This window comes from Haplochromis burtoni, unplaced genomic scaffold, assembly GCF_018398535.1.
Source record: "Haplochromis burtoni strain Fernald_Lab_line unplaced genomic scaffold, NCSU_Asbu1 Contig_1165, whole genome shotgun sequence".
In the NCBI taxonomy this organism is placed as follows: Eukaryota; Metazoa; Chordata; class Actinopteri; order Cichliformes; family Cichlidae; genus Haplochromis; species Haplochromis burtoni.
In genome coordinates, this window is record NW_024583526.1 from 1 (window position 1) to 9,632 (window position 9,632).

Here is a 9,632-nt window from a genome sequence, read left to right on the forward strand (position 1 = left end):
ACTTGTCATTCAGTATACGAGACTGAAAACTAGGGGTGATAGAGCTTTTGCTACTGTGGCCGCCAGACTGTGGAATTCCCTTCCTCAGGACTTATGATCCGCTGATTCATTGATTACTTTTAAAAAACAGCTAAAAACACATCTTTTTAAAATTGCTTTTTGCTAACTTTGTTTGTATCTTGTTTGTTTTTTTTATTTTTATAATCTGTTATATCTTGTAAAGCACTTTGTGATTTCTATCTAGAAATATGCTATATAAATAAAATTTTACTTACTTACTTACTTGCCTAGTAAAAATGTGGATGAGATTAACACAAGGCTCTCAAAAACTTACACCATTCGAGTGTCCATGGTAGGCCTTTTCCACTACCAGTGATAAGTGAACCACTAGACAAATCTGTCAGAGAAACAACTCTGGCAGAATGGATGGCAAAACTACTAGAAAATAAGGATATTGTTTTGAACAATAAACTGCCGTGCGATGCTTCTCCAGTCTCTTGCAGGTTGAAACCAGGCGATTGGGTTCTAATACGGGTACTCCAGAGGAGAAATTGGAGCTTGCCTCGCTGGGAGGGTCTCTATCAAGTGTTATTGACTACACCCACAGCCTGTAAAATTGCATCAGAGCCACTGCAAGAAAGTAGTGCTTTCTTGCAGTGGAGTGTAAGGGGTTTCACCAGGTATCAGTAGGTCCAGTGGCGAGGGAGGAGTGCTGATTGAGCTCAGCTCGCACTCTTATTCTCTCCAGCCACTGACCAACTTTAGGCTTACTGATACATTTGGGTGAAACCAACCTTAAGCATGAAGTGTTCTCAGGTGATGACTGGCGTCTTACAACTAGCAACGGCTCTATTCATCAGACTATCCGATCTGGAAGACGACAGAAACCCATGCACAAGCCGAGATAAGAGATGGAAGCACAACAACTTCCATCTAATGGACATGATACAAGACTACATCTATCCGTGGACAAAAAATGCCTGAAACAGATAAAAATGCAAAGAGTTTAGTCTATTTAAAAGGCAGTGTGTGTGAGAGGATTATGAAATTATTGTGTGAATGATGCTATATTTTAGATCAAAAGTTAGTAGAATTACAGAGGGTTTGTAGATTGTAAATACAAAATAAGTTTGATTAGCCTGCAGAAACAGAAAAGCAGCTTAGCTGCTCTGAGCAGCTGCATGTGTGTGTGACAGGAACTTTGCATGCCCATAAAAGGAGACTCACTGTGACAAGTGAGCACCCAGAGAGAGAGATGAGTTAGACTCTAGCCAAATGAAGCGAATGGGGGTTTTAAGAAAAGAATTACAAAGGATATTAATTGTATGCTTTAGTGTGTCAATACAGGTTACAGATAAAGAAAGGTGGACTTTTCTCAACCTGGAATTTTGAGTACAGCGGCAAAACCATAGATTAACATAATTGGGAGAAAACAGGCCAGATTTTGGCTTAAAATTTTACAGCTTGACCTCCCACTTGTCCCGATCCTGAGATGAAGCTCAAAGGACAGTTAATCTCCTGATGAAGACCAACAGAACACCGTGGACTTGAAGAATTAACAGCAGGCAAAAGACAGTGCAACTGAACCATTAACCCTGACGACTGACGACACCAGCAGCAGCATGTAAGGAACCACGTGATGGAAACATGCACTGTGAATTACAGGCTGGGCAGTTGAACTGTGGAAAAGCACTGGACACTGATTGTCAGATTTGCCATGCGTGGAGTAATCTTGAAAGAGAAGACTGAAAAGATCAAAGGAGAAGAAGAAACAGACTGTGTTGTTAGAGATTTGAAGGCCACACAGGACGCTGTGAAGAGAGGGACAGGGACCAGTGAGAGGTGAAGCCCAGACGAGTTTGACAGCAAGGATAGTATAATTGGGTTGAATTTGAAGTCTGAACTCAATAATGGTTTAGAGATGTTCACCAGATCATGGAGTTTTATTTTATTTTACTTTATTTTATTTTATTTTGCTTTTATTTTGCTTGTGTTATACCTTGTTTAAAGGCTGTAATCCCATAGATGATAAGTTTATTACTCACAGAAGATCATGAAGACTTATTTTGCTATTTGTAAGATGAAGATGAAGTGCAACTAATGATGTAATAACTGAAAATGCGAAAGACAAGTAGTTACTTACTGATGACTAGTACATTTCATTCTCTGTTCAACAGGAGGGAATGTAAGAGATTTTTGTTTTTATATAATTTGATCAGCTTCATGAAATGTGCTAAGTGATCTAAATGTCTATGTGACTTTTCACTTAATAACTTTTGTGCCAGCTACTGAACCACTTCCTGTTTTTCAGAGAACAGATGTAGACAGGAAACTGCAGGTTTGCAGAGCGTGCTTTTATTATGTGCTGATTCTGTTTTTTTCTGAGTGACGTTGTTATTTTTACACACACACACACACACACACACACACACACACACACACACACACACACACACACAACGTGCTGTATAAAATAGAAGTACGCAGGCAGCAGCAGCGCAGTTCGCAAGGTGCGTTCATTGCTGCCCACGCGTGTAAAAACGACTGCAGTCTCTGTGTTTTCTAACTCAGGTGTCTTAGCTGAAGAATTACAGGGTGATTTTTAGAAATCCCCTGTCATCATCCCAATTAATTCCCATTGAAAGAGGCTTTATCAGTTTTATTTTGCTGCCCGTGCAGGTTACAGGCCTACTGCTGCCAAGAAAAGCACAAAACTCTTAAAATAACTCGAGCTAAATAAAATTATAAATTAAGATTTTAAACATTACTGAAACAATACTGATTTTCTATTGTTCTAAAATAAAACTCTATAATTTTCCCTTTAGTAAAATTAAACTCAGGTTATTGATTGGTGTGATCTGGTTATTGAATGCCCATGGCTCCATGGTTATGGTCAGGGATGTTCTAGGCACATGGCACAAGGCACTTGCTGCAGATTAATCTTGTTTTATCACACATAATCTGACTGAATAAGAAAAATATGGCACTAAGATGGCAGTACAGTGGTGTTGTGATTAACACATTGCCCGACTGTGAGAAAGTCCTGGGATTAATTCCATCAGGTGACAGGGGCCTTTCTGCATCTATTTCACATGTTCTTCCTGTATTTGTGTGGGTTCTCTCTGGGTACATGTTACTGTAGGTTAATTGGTACATTTATATTGGCTGTGAGCAAGAAAGGTTGTCTGTCTTTCTGTGTTAGCCCTGGGGCAGATTGGCTACCTGTCCAGAGTGTGCACCTCTTGCCCTGTGACAACAGGGATATGCTGCAGGCCAGCTGCAACCCTCTCAAATATCACTTGAAACCAATGTGTAATGAGAGCATGCATTTAAAAATGCTCACCATACGAGCTTAAAGGTTTAAAATGAATACATTTACTGAGAGGATGTTAGACTTGTTAAGACATATTGTATTCACGTTATACAAGTGAATATAATTTGAAGGTGTGACGTGGTTATTAAAATCAGTAAGGTAGACTTGTGCGGGCAAAAGAGGAAGCTGGGGCAGTTCAGACAACACCTGGCTGAGAGTTAGTGTTGCCTGTATTATTGCAGGGTCTACCTTACAATATAAAGCACATTAAGGCGACTGATGTTGTGATTTGGCGCTGTATAAATAAAATTGAATTGAATGAAATTAAAATTGAACTGAGTCTTATGTTCAGACAGGACTAATAATAAGGCACAGTTGAACTCAATCAAGAAGCTAACAAAGGAAAAATTGTAAAAAATATCAAACAAAAACAGGAAAGGAAACAACCTTCAAAATAAAACAGAAGGTAAACTGAAAGAGGGACCAAGCTTAAACTTGTGAACACCAAACAATGATCTACAGACAAAAGAAATACAAAATGCACAGATAAAGAGAGACAAGATACAAAATTAATAATTACAGGGAGTGCAGAATTATTAGGCAAATGAGTATTTTGTCCACATCATCCTCTTCATGCATGTTGTCTTACTCCAAGCTGTATAGGCTCGAAAGCCTACTACCAATTAAGCATATTAGGTGATGTGCAACTCTGTAATGAGAAGGGGTGTGGTCTAATGACATCAACACCCTATATCAGGTGTGCATAATTATTAGGCAACGTCCTTTCCTTTGGCAAAATGGGTCAAAAGAAGGACTTGACAGGCTCAGAAAAGTCAAAAATAGTGAGATATCTTGCAGAGGGATGCAGCAGTCTCAAAATTGCAAAGCTTCTGAAGCGTGATCATCGAACAATCAAGCGTTTCATTCAAAATAGTCAACAGGGTCGCAAGAAGCGTGTGGAAAAACCAAGGCGCAAAATAACTGCCCATGAACTGAGAAAAGTCAAGCGTGCAGCTGCCAAGATGCCACTTGCCACCAGTTTGGCCATATTTCAGAGCTGCAACATCACTGGAGTGCCCAAAAGCACAAGGTGTGCAATACTCAGAGACATGGCCAAGGTAAGAAAGGCTGAAAGACGACCACCACTGAACAAGACACACAAGCTGAAACGTCAAGACTGGGCCAAGAAATATCTCAAGACTGGTTTTTCTAAGGTTTTATGGACTGATGAAATGAGAGTGAGTCTTGATGGGCCAGATGGATGGGCCCGTGGCTGGATTGGTAAAGGGCAGAGAGCTCCAGTCCGACTCAGACGCCAGCAAGGTGGAGGTGGAGTACTGGTTTGGGCTGGTATCATCAAAGATGAGCTTGTGGGGCCTTTTCGGGTTGAGGATGGAGTCAAGCTCAACTCCCAGTCCTACTGCCAGTTTCTGGAAGACACCTTCTTCAAGCAGTGGTACAGGAAGAAGTCTGCATCCTTCAAGAAAAACATGATTTTCATGCAGGACAATGCTCCATCACACGCGTCCAAGTACTCCACAGTGTGGCTGGCAAGAAAGGGTATAAAAGAAGAAAAACTAATGACATGGCCACCTTGTTCACCTGATCTGAACCCCATTGAGAACCTGTGGTCCATCATCAAATGTGAGATTTACAAGGAGGGAAAACAGTACACCTCTCTGAACAGTGTCTGGGAGGCTGTGGTTGCTGCTGCACGCAATGTTGATGGTGAACAGATCAAAACACTGACAGAATCCATGGATGGCAGGCTTTTGAGTGTCCTTGCAAAGAAAGGTGGCTATATTGGTTGCTGATTTGTTTTTGTTTTGTTTTTGAATGTCAGAAATGTATATTTGTGAATGTGGAGATGTTATATTGGTTTCACTGGTAAAAATAAATAATTGAAATGGGTATATATTTGTTTTTTGTTAAGTTGCCTAATAATTATGCACAGTAATAGTCACCTGCACACACAGATATCCCCCTAAAATAGCTAAAACTAAAAACAAACTAAAAACTACTTCCAAAAACATTCAGCTTTGATATTAATGAGTTTTTTGGGTTCATTGAGAACATGGTTGTTGTTCAATAATAAAATTATTCCTCAAAATTACAACTTGCCTAATAATTCTGCACTCCCTGTAAAGCAGAAACGAAAGATATGCAGAACACAAGCAACTGGCATCTGTCCCAGGTTACTTTTTATTCATTCTGATGGCTCTCCATATAAGAGCTATCAATATCCAATGCTCCAACAAAAAGCAACTAATAAATCTAAGGGTTAATCCATCCATCCTTCCATGCATCCATTTTCTGCCACTTATGCATCTCCATCTCCATACCCTTGTCTCCTTGACCATCTACTCCATACACTTTTGAGGAAGCTTACTTGACAGATATAATCCCTCCAGCAATTCCTAGGTCTGAATCTCAAACCACAGCTAACTCCTTTTGATGTGAAGGACCAGTGACTCCATTGTAAAATCCAAACGAGTGACTGAGCACCTTACCCTATCTCTTAGACTGAGCCCAGATGCGATCGAAAGAAACCGTTTTTCTTCTTCAGTGATTTTATTCTTTCAAACACCACAGCTTGTGGACAGAGGTGAGAATAGGAGCTGGTATATCGTCAGCTTTGCCTCTCTTCACAACCTACAGGTAGAGTGTCTACATCAATTGGCTGGCTGCAACAGTGTGTTGTTCATGAACTGTGATTCAGAAATAATAAGCATCTCCAAATAATTCTACAAAGTCCTGTCACACAGTGTTGCATGCCCCCATATTAGAATGTGATAAGAAAATCACAGGTTACACCGATCAAACTCTGTGATGGTTCATCGACTGGAGTTAACACTAGACGACATGGCACAGCTGGGTTTTCGGTAGCACAATTAAAATGTGGGCTTTTTTAAAACTCTAAAAGCAACTTTAAATGATTACCTTATTTCAATTCACTTTCAAACACACACTGCTGAACCCCACGACTGACTTTCAGCAAATTTCTCTACAAGAGGATTAATAGGATGTGAAACACAATCCCCCAGATCATCGTTTGTTCAAACCTTGTGTTTGGGAGGGGCAGGCAATCTAAAAGGGAAGTGTGGCCTAAAAAAGAGCAGAGTTTATTTTACACTCATGAACTGAGAGGCTGTGGCGAAGCCAAGTATAAGGTGAATAATTACCAAAGTAGTTTTCCATGAGTCACAGTTAGAGTCCAAGAATAAAAGTATAGCTGGAAAAGGGTCCACTTTAAGCATGTTAATTTATCATTGATTACTAATTTTAATGTTTGACAATAAAACAACTCCCATCTCGTTCTTCTTCTCCCTAGTCGCTCTTTCCTTTTGCTGAGGGTCTCCACTGCATCACTTCTGATTGATTAAAAAGAAAAAAGGCTTTATTTTCACATCAAGGATAAAAAAAATATGTGTCCCAGTTCTACCATCCTTTGTGAGGGGAATGAATTTACCAACTGTTTTTCAGATGACTTCCCAGCGTGGAGTCCTGCCTTGGGTAAATGTATTCCCTTGAGGGCAAGAAATATATTTTTTATTCAAGGCCTGTTCACTTCATTTTCTGTTTTACCCCATGTAATAAATCATTATTTATTCAAGTGTCACTATGGAAACTGGTGATGCCAGACAGAAAGATGATGCAGAAGAGGCAGTGGGTATGCACTTTATGTGCATCAATGGAGTGTGTCTGTGTATGCCATTGTGTATGATTGTATAGGAACATATGTGATTATGTCTGTATATGCGTCAGCGTATCTGAAGGCAATGTCTTCTGTGCATTTAGAAGCAGGGCTTCTGGCTGAAATCCCAGAACCCTGAGGGAAAGGCACCTATTTGTAGCAAGTACATAAGCTAAAATAATTTAAGTTGGTTATGAGTAGTTGGGCCAATTCAGAAGATATCAGATTCGGCTCTAGGAGGTGAGTGAAGTACAATAAACATACAACCACAGATATTGTGATTACAGTTATTATTTATAGTGAAAATAAAGTGCAATTACCAAATACCAATATTTACAAATTCTGCAGACAGGGAAAAGATAAAACATAATTCAAGCTTGTAAAATATCCGCTGCACAGTGGTGCAGCAACCTCCTCCAACCCCCGGCAGACAATGTCCATAAAGTTGCTATTTCATGATTTGATATAAGTCCAACGCGTATGACAGTCTGTAACAGGTTGAAATTGGAAGTGTGATGATCAGAACTGAGATTCCAAGACTGAGATCTCGAAAGTGAGATTTGGGGGACTGAAAACCAGGGGGGGAGAGTGTAGGCCGCAGCAGCCTCCTACCAGACCGCAGGAAGTTGTAGCTGGGGTTCTGGCTCGTTGGGCCTAGCTCGCCATCCAAGGTAGTGGTGTCGCTGTGGTCTCTCCAGGGCACCACTAGCCTGCACTATAATCACAGGACCACTATTAGCAAAATTCATCTAAATTTCCCAAGCTAGCTTTAGTTCCAGTGTACACAATAAAGTTCATGAGAAAATACCAATATACAACAAATACATATCCAACCATTGTAATAAATTAAAATAAATAACAATCTCAAATAACAAAACTACAGCCACGTAAAGTGAGAGTAGTAGTAATGTAGTAGGCCTCAGCCTCAGCTATCCCATCAGCTAATAGCACTGGCATACTGATACAGGTTACAAATACAAACAAACATTCAGGCTCAACTCACCATTCACTACGTGCGATGTCACATACGAGCCCCCACGCATCTACCCGCGGCGGTATCAAAATACTGTTGAACGCAATCCACAATTAATTCAAAAACAAGTCAAGGTAGTAAACAGCGAAAAGCGCTTGCCCCACGTACCTGTTGCTTCCATCCGCTAACGCCTCTCCCCCGCGTCTTTTCGAGACGACAACCCGGAAGGCATATATCGGTGCCTCGCGAATGTGATTGGTCACAACAGGCACGTGCAGACTCGCGGCGTGGCGTGCGTCACGACGCGTCACGATGCCTTCACGGACACGCTCCGGTTGGAATTTAAGATTCCAATTTAGTTATAGATGCAGTTCTTTTTATTTTTATGTGGGTTACATATTGATGGATGAAAAACTCCCACAGTGCTTTGCTTCCTGTGTGCACAAACCCACTGAGTCTGCAACCTCTCAGAGCCTACACAAAAGTTTAGAGGCAGCATTGTCTCTCTTCTATTTGTGCATCTCCAATAACTTCATCTGATAGTAGTTTAAAATAGTGTCTCTGCAAAGATTCCTTTCCCCTTATTTCTTTGTTATTGCTCTTCTTGCCATTCCTCTGAAATGCTTTTTGGTGAGCCAGCTGTCCGGGCAGTTATGCCAGCCTATGCCATGCATGTCCAACTGTTTTCCATGTGTTGACCACGACTGACGGGCTGAATCATTTCACATCCCATTTCCTAAATCATTCAACGGTGGATGCAGTTACTGATGAATGATATAAAGCTTTTGAGAGGTGAGTAAGCCTAGAAGTCCACACAAATGCTAGTCCATTTTCAAGGATATAAATGAAGAATAAAATAATGGATAACCGTCTATACCCAATCTGGCACCTTTTTTAAAAGATCCATTTTGTGTCATTACATTAACATTTATCAGGTCTCTACCAGGTCTCCAGCACATCAGTCCTGTCTAGGGTTTGGATTAGGCTCTACCTCTGTATATTGAATATACATTATTTTCATACTGATGTTTCTCATGTCATGCGCACATTGCTTAAGATTTGTCCACCATATTAAACATACTGCAAATACCAGTTGTGTATTAAAATGTGTATTCCCTGCCTGGTTGGCAGTGGCTGCTGGAGGTTGCTGGTTCTCGCTGGGTGAAATCAGTTGCAAAGAATCATGTCCACCACAAACCTTCTAGTGATTACTTTGTCTGTCATAGTTACCTGTAATGTTTCATGTTTATACATTAACATTCACCAACAGGCTGAACAGCAGTAAAACTTGAAAACGTATGACACAAATCAGAAATGGACTGATTCTTATATAGCGCTTTTCTACTCTCCTGAAGTACTCAAAGCGCCCTATACAACATGCCACTGTGGCGGGGCGTGGCCTGCGGTGCCGTGCAGAGGAGGCGGACGCACCTGCACGGCATCCGCAATCACGCCCCGCCGAATTAAATATTGTACTGGGTCCTGTGTATGGGGTTGTTGTGGTAATGTTGAGCGGGCAGCGGGAGAGCTGCAGCTCTGTGTGCGTTGTAAACAGCAACCGGCTAAGTAGTAATAAAAAGCATCAAAATGCCACTGGGTCTGCCGTGGTTGTTTACAGCCACATTCACATCACAACTTTCTTTTACACTTTC

The 9,632-nt window shown here is 40.8% G+C and overlaps 1 long non-coding RNA gene across 1 annotated transcript; it reads right to left on the reverse strand.

Annotated features, from left to right (window-relative positions):
• Nucleotides 1-7,161: 7,161 nt before the first annotated feature.
• Nucleotides 7,162-8,391, reverse strand: LOC121813125. Its single transcript, XR_006053528.1, has 3 exons — nucleotides 8,149-8,391; nucleotides 8,011-8,073; nucleotides 7,162-7,722 (listed from the first exon to the last, which is right to left on the reverse strand). It is a non-coding gene; the product is annotated as an uncharacterized LOC121813125 (long non-coding RNA).
• Between the last annotated feature and the right edge of the window lie 1,241 nt (nucleotides 8,392-9,632).